This window comes from Cornus florida, unplaced genomic scaffold (genome assembly GCF_030987335.1).
Source record: "Cornus florida cultivar Cherokee Brave unplaced genomic scaffold, ASM3098733v1 CherokeeBrave_3.0.0_Hap2_Chr09, whole genome shotgun sequence".
Classification (NCBI taxonomy): domain Eukaryota; kingdom Viridiplantae; phylum Streptophyta; class Magnoliopsida; order Cornales; family Cornaceae; genus Cornus; species Cornus florida.
This window is the reverse complement of record NW_026775579.1, coordinates 55,604,898-55,619,334: the sequence shown is the minus strand read 5'-3', so window position 1 is coordinate 55,619,334 and position 14,437 is coordinate 55,604,898. Positions and strand designations below refer to the sequence as shown.

The 14,437-nt window shown below is 36.9% G+C and overlaps 1 pseudogene; it reads left to right on the top strand.

Annotated features, from left to right (window-relative positions):
* The first annotated feature begins 5,857 nt into the window (after nucleotides 1–5,857).
* On the top strand, nucleotides 5,858–5,956 carry LOC132275737 (small nucleolar RNA R71; annotated as a pseudogene).
* The last annotated feature ends 8,481 nt before the right edge of the window (nucleotides 5,957–14,437 follow it).

Below are 14,437 nucleotides of genomic sequence, written 5' to 3'. Positions count from 1 at the left end.
TGGTCCAGAAAATCGGGTAGCACTCTCTCACTGAAGTCACTGTGATGTACCTGATGGAGTCAAACATACAGAGATAAGAATATAACACATGACATTCATAACAAAAGCGTATATAAGGAAGATAGAGTACTGGATACATCAAAAGATTAAAGCCAACAAACCGGTTGCAAATAATATACAGTGACAAAAATGAAGTATAGAGCACAGAGGTGTAGTATAAAAAGATAGAAGAACTGAAAGTCTCAGGTGGAGGAGGCAGGTTGGGCAAGGCGAGCTCTGCGGATATTGCGAGATAAGTCTCGGAGTGCAGCCATGACATTCGTGCAGAATGTAGCAAAATTAGCTCGGTGGGTTACAGTATCGGCTCGAATGGCAGCAGTATCAACTCTGATAGCAACCGCTGCATCCTCAAGAGCCTGAAGACGCTCTCCAAAGCTGGGGGTCTAACTAGGAGCCTCAGGTATGGATGAATCAGAAGAAAGATCCTGAGTCTGCTCCTCCTCATGTATTGGCGACCTGGCTAGAGAGTGCTGCTCTGCGTCATCTGCAGGTCGCTCTAAATCAATGTTTATATGCTCGGCAGCTGGACCTACTGGTACATCGTCCGCTGCGGGGTCTGCTGATGCTGCCTCTGCCTCCTCAGCCTCGAACTCCTCTGCAGCCACTACTGCGTGGTCCTCCAGTCTAGTGATGATAGCATTGTAGCTCTTGTCCCAGTCCTTCTTCAAGAAGTGACAGGAATCTCTCTCAGGGTGCTCCCGAGGATGAAAAGGGTAGAGCTGGTCGATCAATATCTGGGTGATAAGGTGGCTAAAAGGGAGAGACTTGGCCCTTCCGGGCTTCTCCTTACTGATATACTCGTCGAAAAGCTTCCTCATCACGCTCCAGATGAGCGTGGGGATAAATACCCAATGGCTTGTATAAAATGCATAGAGGGCTGTCAGATAGTCTCTTCACCGCTGAATCTTGTGCCCGACCATATATATATTCTGAAAGAGAACGGGATCAAAGAACCATAGGTCATCTGGACGAAAGGTGCGGGTGGAGAAAGTCTCGCCATCGGCATGGTGACCTGTAAGAAATACTGCCATGTCGGCATAAGAAAGCCTGTATAGCCTCGGATATAGCTCCTGTAGCTCCAGAGGGCATCGGTATGGACAATGGTATGATCAGGCTAGCATGTCCATAGTAATCGTAATCTGATGGCCATCTATAGTACTGACCAGCTCTGCTGTGGTGCGCGGGGATGGTAGGAGGTTCTGGAAGAACGTTCGTTGAAGAACATCCGTACCAGCCGCGGGTAGACTGGCTCAGTAACTGGGGCAAGAATAGCTGCAAAGCCCCTCTAGATAATATTATGGTAAGCCGATCGGGTCAGCACCGATCTCGAGAAGAAATCTGTGTCAAACACTGACTCATGATCCACTGTCATGTGCGCATATCTAGGCACGGGCCTATCATGCTCTCGAGCTAGTGGAGCTGGTTGATGTGGTGGAGATGGTAATGGTGAATGCTCAGCTCCAGCATGTGATGGAGATGGTGATGGTGTAAACGCAGGCTGAGCCGCAGAAGTGGATGGAATATGATCATCCTCAGCCTCATGAGCAGGTGACTGAGGTGGAGTAGGCTGTAATGGCTCCTCCTGTGCATAAAAGGGCTTTGTTGGCTCCTCTATCCTCGGTCGGATATGTCTCTGAGGCCCGTGTTGCCTCTTGGCAGCAGTCTTAAGCTTAGTCATGGCCTGAAAAATAATTTAAAAACTTGCAAGGGGAGTTAGTGCTAAAATAAAGAATTGAAGGCACGAAATAGAAACATGCATGTCAAATAAGATAGACAAAACATATAGATGACATGAATCTATGCAGGTGACAGGATATGAAGCATGCTAAACAATATAAGTATGAAATGCATCCAATGTGGAATGTTACAGGCATTGGGCATATATGAGATAGCATGAACAAAATACATGATGAATAAAGTGTGTGTATGAGATCTGTGAAGTTTGATAGATTATAAAAAGGTTTGGGATCAATCTCAAAACTTCGATCGACCTGAGAAACTAAGTTCGATCGATCTCTCAAGATCGATCTGAGATAGAAGTTCGATCGATCGAACTGTGCGAAGGTGAAAACTGAAAGGTCACAGATCTGTGACTTTGGAAGCATGGGGCCCACACAAACAGTGTCGTGGGCCCATCAAATCCTCAATCCTAGTCACATAGCATGGTCCATACTTCCACGAATTAACTCAAAACTCAAAAATATATAACCATATATACATATCTATATACATATATACACAACATGCTTCAAGCTCATCAATGGTGGATTTTATCATCAATATATTATGGATTCAACATTTAAAACATGTATAGAACAAGTTGAGGCTTGAAATCACCAAAATGTGGCTTGGATCTTACCTCAAGTCGCGAGAGAAGATGAGAGGAAGATGGAAATGAAAATCCGAGAGGAGAGAGAGAGAATCAAAGTTTGGATCTCGCTGGAGAGTCGCCGAAGACGATGATGAAGATGGATGAGTACAGCGGCAACGAAGGATGAGGGACGAGGGTTTAGAGGGTTGGATCGATCTAATGAATCAATTTTGAGACCCTCCAGATCTATTTTTAAAAACTTTTCCCGATTAGTTCGATCGATCGAACTGAGACTTCAGATCGATCAAACATTGATGATCTCTCTTCAAAATATTTTTGAAATTTTTGAAAAATTAAAAACTAAAATTAAAAATTAAAAATTAAAATTGAAAAATAGAAAATATTTTTGGATTTTTTTTTTTGAAAAATAAAATAAAGAAAATAAAATATTTTTGGATTTTTGAAATAAATAAAGTAATAATCCCTTTTTTTTTTGGGGGGATTTATTTTGAAAATTTAAGTAAATAAAAGAAAATCTTTTTGTATATTATTTTTTTGGAAAATAAAATAAAATAAATATTTTTGGATTTTTTTTTTTTTTTTTTTTTGAAAAATAAAATTAAAAAAAAATCAAATAAAGTCAAACAAAAGTCAAAATAGAGAATTGAAGAACTGAGATTGATCTGAACAAAATGTTCGATCGATCAGACAGAGAGCAAAAATATGCAGGTTTTTGGTTCAAAATTTTGGTTAAGTGTTGGAACTTGCAGATCGATCGAACTTTGAAGTTGGATCGATCTAAGAACTTTAGATCGATCTTAAAATGTTTTCGATCGATGAGACAAAGCTGAAATATGCAGGTTGATGTAGGCTCAAAATTTTCTAAATGTTGGATCTCAAGATCGATCCAACTTTGAAGTTAGATCGATCGAAGAATTTCTGATCGATCTGAGAATAAGTTTGAACGATGGGACAGAGAGGTGATTTGGATGCAGGTAGATACAGGTAGAAAATTTTTCTAAGTGTTGGATGCAAATGGAAGTTCGATCGATCGAACTCTCATTTGAGATCGATCGAACTTATGCAAAATGCTCAACCACAACACAAAAGTGCATGCAATCCTAATCACAGTTCCTTGCAATACATATGAACCCAAAGCCAATATCTAGACTTCACAAGAAATGAAATTTAAGATAGAAATGAGGGAGGAATAGGGTTTTGACACCCTACGAAATGATTTGCTAGTCTTTAACATCTCTAGCAAGACATTGGGCTCTTTTAGCCCGGATCAAAGATCTTGTAATGTATTCCCTCCTTATTAGGGTGATAGATGCTTTGAACTCCACCCAACAAATGGTTTTTTGAAGAACTTGTTGGATTAACCTTAAAAGAAACTTTTGATCCCTTGTCAATGCAATCATAACCTTTGGGCTTCCATGCCCTTTCAAAGCAAGAATTTGAAATAACATTTTGAGAATGCAAGGTTGAAGATGATCCTTTTAAAGTTTTGGTCTTACACAAAAGCTCACTTTCTTGACATTGAAGATCATGACATTTATCTACAACATTAACCTCCCCTTCATATTTCTCAAATGAATTAGGTATGGGATTAAAGATATTCAACTTCACCTTCATGTGGCCAAATGAGATCTTCATTATCCCCATCCTACAATTGATGTTGGCATTAGCGGTTGCCAAAAAAGGACGGCCAAGGATAACGGGAATTTGGCTTTTAGGATTGGGGACCGGTTCCATGTCAATGACAATGAAATCAACGGGGAAGAAGAATTTATCAATCTTAATTAATATATCCTTAATTATACCCCTAGGCTTCTTAATGGATCGGTCGACAAGTTGTAAAACTACCGACGTTGGTTTCAATTCACCTAAGCCCAATTTGACATAAACTGAGTATGGAAGAAATTTAACACTTGCTCTTAAGTCAAGAAATGCCCGATTAATGATATGATCACCAATAATGCATGAAGTAGTAAGTGAACCGGGGTCCTTAAACTTTAGTAAAGTGTTATATTGCAAAATTAAGCTTACTTGCTTGGTCAAAACCACTTTTCTTAGTGTTTGGCTCTTGTTCTTCCGCTTTTGGGTGCACAAGTCTTTCAAGAATTTGGCATAAGCCGGAATTTGCTTAATTGCATCCAAAAGTGGAAGATTAACTTTCATTTGCCTAAACATTTCCATGATATCATTAGTTTTTGCCTTTTGCTTATCTTTTGAAATAGATCATTTTAAGCCATCCGGAAATAGAACTTTTAGCTCGAACACTTTTTCAGAATTTTTCTTTGAAGTCTCTTCAGCACAAGAAGTTTTCAAATCACTTTGTTTCAAATCATTTTTCAACAAAATCTGTTTAAACTCATTTTTCGGCAAATCTTTCTTCAAAATCATTTTCAAAATCATTTTCAAATCACATTTTGAATTTTTCTCATTCACGAGATCATGTATATGCAATGAAGAAGGAATGGGATATGAAATGGGACGGGTGACAACTTGAGGTTGCACCGGTTCACTCTCTTCATTGTACTTTTCGACCTGATTGTCCACAATCCTACCACTCCGCAAGGTAGTTACCGCATTAACATGCTCAATGGTGTGGCCTTCTGATGAGGAATGGGTTTCCACAACACATTGTTGCTTAGGTGGGGCATTCATAGGCATTTTTCCCTTCTCTCTTGCATTAAGAGTGCTTGCTATTTGCCCTACTTGGGTTTCTAGCTTCGCAATAGTGTGTTAGCCTCAAGAGTGCCCAAAACATTCAAAACTTTTTCTTCAAAGGTGGGACTTTTAGTATTTCCTTGGGAATAAGATTGGTTGGGAAAATGAGAGTTAGCAAATTGATTCCTTTGTGATTGGTAAGTTCTATAACCTTGTAATCCTTGGTTTTGAAATGGAGGTGGAATGTACTTCCCTTGAAAATCGCCTTGGGAAGGGTTTGAGCCCTCTCCTTGGTTTTTCTAAGAGAAATTCGAATGATTTCTCCAACTTGGATTATAATGAGTACCATAAGGATTGTTCCCTTGGTTCACAAAAGCTGCATTGACTTGTTCATTAGGTTCATTTTGCACTTGTCCATGAGGACAGTGAGAAGTAAAATGAAGAACACTAGAACAAGTCATACATCTTTCATTTGATACACGATGAGAATGGTTAGGGAAGGAAGATACTTGGTTTGTTGAGTTTTGGTTAATAAAAAATTGATCAAACCTTTGAGATAAAGACTTCATTTCGGCGACTATTTCATTTGAATGGTTGACTTGATGTAAGCCAACACTCTTCCTACCTTGTGAATTTCTACTATTCTTGGGTGATAATGTTCTATGCAAAGAATTTTTACTTATGCTTTCATAAAGATGCCACACATCATCCTCATGCCTATCAATGTATAAGCCACCTATGGAAGCATCAACCATGCCTTTGTAATTGTCCGATAAGCTCTCAAAGAAATATTAAACTAATTGCCATTTGGGCATGTCATGATGTGGACACTTCCTAAGCAATTCATTAAAGCGTTCCCATGCCTCACGAAACGTTTCTCCATCCCCATATGAAAATTCTCGAATTGAGGTTCTCATAGCATTGGTCTTAGAAACCGGATAGTACTTCTTCAAGAACTCTTGTTGCATTTCTGCCCAAGAAGTGATTGAAAAAGGCGTAAGATTGTTAAACCAATACTTTGCCTTGTCTTTTAAGGTGAATGGAAAAAGTTTGAGTCTTAAGACCTCTTCCAGCATGTCCGTATATTTTACGGTGGAACATACTTCTAGAAACTCATCCAAATGCTTGTAAGGTTCTTCACTTGGAAGTCCATGATAGTTAGGAATCATTTGAATGGTTTGTGGCTTAATTTCAAAGTGATGTGCTCTAAATGGTGGCAATTGAATACATGTGGGTGCATTGTATTCATTAGGCACATAGTGATCTCTTAAAGTAAGTAGAGGATTAGCAATTTAAGGTGCAACATGGGCACCTTGATCTTGATTTCCTTGAATGATAGGAGGTTGTAGAGCATACATTGGCCTTGGCATTCCAAATGGAACTTGGCTTTGTTGTTGTAGTGGTTGGTGAATGAATAGCCTAGGCATGTCTAATAGTGCTTGCATATTCTCATGATGCATATTTGGATGAAGGATACCTTGTTGGTCTATGTGACCAAGGTCCTCTACATGCTCTTCATTATGGCCTTCCATTGATGTAATAGATCGGGTAGACTAGAACTTCCTCTTCCCCTAGGATTTCTAACTACGGATTCAAGATGCAAATCAAGAGGGATAAAACTTGGTCTTAGTGATCTACGACCATGCATGCACAATGTAAAAACACATAAACATAATGAGAGAACAAACACTTTGACTTCACAACAATTCAATGAAACTTCCTCCACAAACACTTAACCCATACTCCTATGCTTTAACAATAATGATGCAAAGAACAATTAAAAATGCCTCCACGCGGGCTCACGATTTATCTAAGAAATTAAAAACAAGCCTCCACGCGGGCCGACGATTTAACTAAGGGATTGAGTAAGGAAAGTCTCACAAAGGTCCTTTAGCACTTCAACTCTAAATTTATAGCTTAGCTTAGCAATTTTTTTAAAATTTTGAACATTTTTCCATGCTTGCTTAGCTCCTTTGCTTGAATGCTCCTTTGCTTGCCTCCTAGCTCAATATTCCTTGTCAAAGATGAACAAACACAATAAGTAACAAAAAGAAAAATAAAAATAAAGTAAAGACACGATCAAAAGAGTACTAATTCGTAATGAATTCCACAAATACGACGTTGCCTAATCCCTGCAACGGTGCCTAAAACTATGGTCGACGTCCTACCATAAGCTTAAGAGTGTGCATTAAGGTGAGGGCCAAGTTTTACATTTATAGAAGCCACTACTACCTTCACTAAAAATATAGTTAGGGTGAGTAGGGATCGTCCCAAGGATTGGAGTCGAATTTGGTTGTGGAATCACTATTAGGGTTAGTAGGTCGAGTGATCAAACAAATAATTGGTTGGTTGATTAAACTAGAGAGCAAATTAAACTAAGTAATTGAATGCAATAAAGAGTAAGTAAGAGAGAAAGAGATCTTGGGGTTTTGAGGTCACCACCAAGCAATGCTTTTCTACAATCTTAACTAGTGACTAATGAGGGAAATGTGTGTTGCAATATTGATGTGTGTATGTATTTGGTTGTTTCAATTAGCAAGGGTGACCAATTAAGCATACATTGTCTAATCAACATGTGAAAAGCACAATATATCTAGCAATTAAGTATATATTGTCTAAATAGCATATGAAAAACACAATATATCTAGCAAGTCATTAATCATTTCATTAAGCTCACAAGCCAAATACACCACAAGGTTAGAGACATATGCTACTTGCATTCAAAAGTATGGAACATCAAACAACAAGTATGGATTGTCCTCACATCTAACAACTATACTACCACTACACTACAATTAAGCTAATGACATGAAATTAAACTAATTAAGCTAAGGGAGAGGCACAATCCATCAAGAAATTAGCATGAACCATCTAGAAAATTACAAGAGCATTCTTTTAAGCACTATATTTTGACAATCTCTAGATCTATGGTATTAATACACCTAGACATGCATCAATAACAAAAGAAATAGAGACAAATACATGAACATCTATTCTAGCATACATAAACATATAGATAGAATGAAATGATCAATTGAAAGCATTAAACCACATAAATCATTGAATAAACAAGATCTATATATATAAAAGTGTCAAAACATGTATTACAACACTAATCCCTCAATAATACACAAAATCAAGATGTAGAAAGCATGCTTGGGGCTAACTCTATCCCCAATAGGATGTCTAGCCACTTATGGTAGTGCTTCTCCAACCCTTAAGGGCTAACTCTATGGTAGAGATTTGCTCCTTGGTTGATGAAGAGTCTCCAATGGTGTCTCCAGCCTCCTCATCCTCTAAGCTTGCTCTCCAAGAGTTCTTACAAGGTATGAGATGATATGAGGTAATATGAGGTACTCTCCATGTAAAAAGCAATCCTTATCCTTATATAGGTAGGTCAAATGACACACAAAATGAGATGGGGTCGTGCATAAAATATTCCTCAATGATTGGATAAAGGATAACTTTTGTGAGCTAGAGATTTAACTTTTTCGCATTGGAGGAAGTTCGATCGATCGAACCTTGGACTTGGATCGATCGAACATGGCTAAGATCTATCGAACTGAAGTTGGATCGATCCTCAATGGCGGCGCTTTTTGGATAAAGACAAATCTGAGATATTTTGAAGATAGTTTTGGGAAAAGGACAAAAGTGGTTGGTAGGGTGGTATAACTAGATAAGATCAATCATTTGGATAATGACAAGGTAATTCGATCGATCGAAGAATGATATTGGATCGATCGAACTTTTGAGATCTCTGAAAATGTCATCGTGGCTCTGATCCATCTTGAAGTGCTGAGATCGATCATGTTGGATCGATCGAACTTTGATCTGAGATCGATCAAAGTTGTTGATTTCCACCTTTTTCTTTCTTTTGCTTCCACTTGGCTCCTTTATTTGATTCATCCCATAATTGCTTCATTTCTACTCTTATTTGGCTGAGTTAGCTTATTTTCAGGAGTAGTGCCTGAAAATGAAAATAATACGAAATCAATCTAAAATGGTAAAGTAAGATAAATAAAGGTACTAGAATGCCTAAGCTTAAAAGGTTTAAATACGCACTTTTTAGCGCTCATCAGGCCCCCGTTTAAGCTGTTTTGGGTGAAAACGAGACTGGGGTTTCTAAACGGTTGTTGAAGCGGGGGAGGGTACACCCGCCCAAAACTACCTTCGTTGTCATCCTACTCTGAAGTCATTTGTCTCTCTCTCTTTCAATATATATATATATATATAATAGTGATGTTGTTATGTATGGCTCCTTTTACCTTGTTTTAGGATTCTCACGTGTTAATTTAGGTCCGCTACGGTTACATTGACAATGCAATAACTCAAAATCATTAATATAATAATAAATAAATCGAATTATGTAAATATGTTGAATTTTTAATGTGATGGTCTATATTGTAACAGAATGTAATTTATTGAATAAGCATTCTATCGGTAATATAACGTGTCGTATAATTGTATTGTGTTGTAAGGGATGAGAGACAACAGAGGACCCAGATATAAGAAAAAAAGGGGTTAATCTATCTTAATTGTATTTAAGAAAAGTAGTTTGGCAAGCTAGGCTTTCCAGCCCAATGCCACAGGTTGGCCTAAGATAGGCAATCCAACTAACTCATTCCCAGCCCAACTAACTCCTACTTCATAATAGATGAGTAGTATAATTTATACTTTGTAACACAATATTTGCAGAGTGATATGGTAGATTAGAGAAGAAAATATGGACACAAAAAAGAGAAAAAGACGAGAGAGCAAAATAGACATTACTAGAGCTTAGAGCCATTACTTTAAACAGAGGTAATAACTAATGAGAAGCCGAGTGCCTCACCAAACTATCAAACTACTGCTATGAGGACGAGAATGTTGGAGTTATATTTTAAATTTATTATTTATTTAATTACTAAAACTCCAACTGAATTCTTAATGAAGTTTTAATGTAAAATTAATAAAGTTTTCTACAACTTACATATTAACTTACCTTAACTTACGTGTTATTTAAGTGGAAAATTAACGATAGCTTCATTAATACTAATTATTATATCCCTACTTATACTAGTATAAATAGAAGGCCTATGTAGCCTACTTAACACACACTCTCTAAACTTGTTAGATTTAATCAAAAGTGATTTGAGAAAGTGCTTTCAAACTATTAATTTTGAGTGTGTGAGTTTCATACTTTTAGTTGATCGGATGGAGATAAATATACAGGTTCATGAAGAAGATGTGCAACCTTCATGAACATACAGATTTGATAGCTGGGCTTAGTTGAATCCCGGAGATAGTGCTGCCATTTGTCTTCCATTGCATGTGGGAGAGGCTTCAACTATCTTCAAGAAGCGATTACGCACCTCTAAGCCTTGTGTTGTAGCCCCGGATTTCTGGATGTGGGTTGGCCAGGCCCACGCCCGATTACCCAAGGATATCAAACCAATTAGCAAAAAATGAACATAGAATACAATTAAGAAAACATGAATAAATAAATTGCTGAAAAGAAACTAGAATGATAATCCAAATACTGAAACCTTAGAATAAAATTTTATAAATAAAGAAATATTCTGATACATCTAACTCTCCATTTCTAACACAACTCGGGAATCCATCTGGTGGACCCCTAATAAACTCCAACACTGAAATCAACAACTGAAGAACTCTAATGCTAAATCCCGAAGAAACTCCTACGTCGTCGGAAAAATGAGAAGCTATCTCTACTCAACACGAACAAGCTCTAAGACCTGGAACCGTCCGTTACCTGAAAAATAAGAGTGGGTTAGGCCCACAAACAAGTTCTATCCTAACTACAATCCAAACAGAGACCCGATACGTAGATACATCCTAGATGTCTCAACCATATCTATATAGTCCGTAATAGATAAATATATATCCACACTGAGGGTCTCAACCTGAATAGAAGGCAACATGCAAAACGCACCTGAGTGGGCATAACTACCCAAGCCTAACAAGGTATACCTCAACCAATATAGCTAGCTACACATCCTATTGCATATACACTCCCTAACTATCGACTATGGGACTCAAGCTCAGATCGCGGTACCATAATTTATATATATAAATTCCCATCCAAACCAATGTAGTGCCGCTCAACTGTTCGTTGCCATGACATGGCATAAAATTAGGATTTAAATGTTTTAGTTAAATCCCTATCCTTCCTATTAATAGAAAATATAAATAACCATCCAATATGTCGTTCAACTGTTTTAGTTGACAGGACATGAAACCATGTAAGATTTAACTGGTTTAGTTAATCCATTCCGTATGTATGATTGGGTAGGGATTAGTGTTTTGATCTAATTCGTCCTTCCGTATGCCACCGTCCCATATCGGGGCATACCATGCAAATGATCCGTAATGATGCAACATTTTATACAGTACATCATACAAGGTCTACATAATCCAAATAGTTGATAAAATGCAGAATGTAAACAGTTCATCAACTACAAATCCAGAATCCATTCACGTAACTTAACGAAACAAAGTTTAATAGTTCATCAAGTTAAAGTCCAGCATCCATCCAGGTAATTGACAAAAAATATATAATTAGTCCTTCAATTAATTCCAGGTTAACTTCCAGGTAAAATACAAAACCTGAGTTTTAGTTCAGCAACTTAAGTCCAAAACCAATATACTGCAGAATTATAACTAGCAGATTAACCAGTAAAAACAAAAACCATGACTCAGTTAATTGCTAATTAATGTATAATAATTCTACAATTAAAATCCTAGCCGTAATCCATGAAACTGCAGAAACAAGGCTAAATCTTTCGGCAAATAAAAATCCAACGCATATGTAGGTTGAACTTGATATATAATTAGCCTTTACTGTGATTTAAGGCAAGAGTTATACTCATGTGATAATCCGTTAAGCCGCCGAATGAACTTAACCCATTAATTTCCCCTCAACCGGTAACAATATGCAAAGAGATTATTATTTCATACTATTCATCCAATAAATCTAACAGGTAACTTATGCAATTAGAGGTCATACTAGCTTCTAGATTTACAAATTAAATCACCTAATAAAGCCCCAATACTAATTCAAGAAGCAACCAAGCATCAACAGTACCCGTTAAAAAATTCCAAAACCAACAAAAATGAGATAGCCTGCTCTAAAATGCAAGGGCAAGCTCTTGCAAGCATGGAGCCGGCTCCATGCCTTCTTGGAGCCAGCTCTTGAATGATGGGAGCCGGCTCTTCAATTCCCAGAGCCGGCTCTTCATCCCTCTGAGCCTCTCTTCCCCTCTAGCTCCGTTTTCCGACCATCTGCTTCAACACCGGCCATTTCCACTCCTTCAGTTTGTTTTTAAAACTGTTCCTAAGAGTCCTAAGTATGTCCAGAATCATCCATACTCTTACTTAGGTTGGTTTACATTAAATAAAACCTTAGAACATTTACCGATCAAACATGCTTGAGAAGAGCAAACACTGTAATCAAACCAAACTTGCATGAACTATAACCAAAATTAATTCACGCATACAGAAAATTGATATAGCATATAACAAGCATCTAAAATTCAATTTAATAACCAATTAAAACACTAGAGACTCTATAAAGATGCACAGAACACAGGCAATGGGAGAGAGAAAGGAAAGAACTTGCCTTTACAGTTTTGGATTCAAAACTCTGTTGCCGTCGTTCTAAGTTTTTTCAGCGATCCAATTCACTGTTAAATCTCCTATTGCTCCATCTTCCCTTCTCCTACGTCTATCCTTCAAGCCATGGCCAAACCCTCCCCAAAGTTGCTCTATTTGTTTCTCACAACCTCTCTCTCTTTTCTCTCAATATCCCAGAATATGAATAGGGTCCATGTTTTGTTTAAAACCCTAAGGTGACATACTGTTCTATATATATATAGACCTAATTAAAACCCTATTCCCTGTAGGATTAAAGACAGAGCCCTAATCTAAATCCTAGTCGGCCCATAAACAAAACCTCAGTTATCATCTTTAGCACCTAAGTTATAATCTACGGCTCTACATATGTGACTTCCAAAAGACTGTAAATAATTAACGTAATTAAAAACCTTATTTATCTTAATTACCTAATTATAAAAGTATTTTTTAAAAAAAAACACTTAAGGACACACCATCAAACAAGCTAAATCCAATAATGTAATTAATGCAACTAATTCAAATAATGACAATTAAATCCATAAACATAATTAATGTAACTACAGAAAAATCAAAAACAAATTTAAACAAATTAATTAATTCAAATAAACACAATAAAAAAAACAATTCATTTAAGTAAAACAATTAATTAAAATAAACCACTACCCAATAAACAATTTGACACATAGAATCAAATTTAAATTCCAATCTTATCCTTTTGAAAACTAGGGGTATTACACCTTGATACTCACCATTTTTAATTTATTGGTTCCAACAATTTGAAGATAGTTTTCTCTCGAAAGAATTCATTTTCGTTGTTGTCCAACACTGATTATTTGGTTTCTCAACCGAATATCAAGGCTTTGATGGTGTGTGTGTGTGTGTGTATATATATATATATACACCCTAACGGTGGAAAGGAAAATTTTATTTTTCCTTCGATAATTGAAAATCGCTTATGTCATGATTAAGCTATGTCTAGCTGTTCTGGGTGACAAAACACCATTTGATTAAATTTTAATTTGATTAATGAGAAGATCACAAGGTGAATTAAATTGGCATCTCATCCTACTAAAGGTGACCATAATTCTTCCATGCCTAGTGGGGGAATCATGTAACCCAATATCCTATGTTGGTGGGCACAAGGGCAATTGGATGAAATTGCACTTCTGGTAAGCTAGTCATTCTAAAGGATGAACACCATATTCCTTATATTCATATGAATATGGATTATAATTCATTTCCTTTCAAGTGTGGCTTCAAGGTTATCTTTGAATCTGGTATGTTCCTTGAAATAATCTTTTCATTAAAGGTGTGTCTAAATTTGTGCAATAATTTATGTTTATATTGCCAAATTCATTGATTAATAATGTGTTATAAACTTGGTCAATGAACAGAATCCTTTTATCAAAGGATCTGTTAGGGATTGATCGAAAGGTTATAATAAAACCTATATGGGTCAATGCATTATAGGTAGCATATGAAAATTTATTGGTCTAGCTTTCATATATGTTGAAAGAAATATGGTACCTTAGAACTGATCTCCATTGATCACATTATTGATGCTCATTTTGAATATACTTACGTTTATACTTGAAAGCTGAAAGCTCTAGTAGGTCATTTTCCGCCTGATTAAATCATACTATGATGAACGAGAAGATCACAAAAGAGGTTTATTGTCTTTCAGGACACGTGCCATCAGTTGATTGAAACTAGATCATCTCTCCACATTACAATTAGTCAAAATCATGCAAGATTTATGAC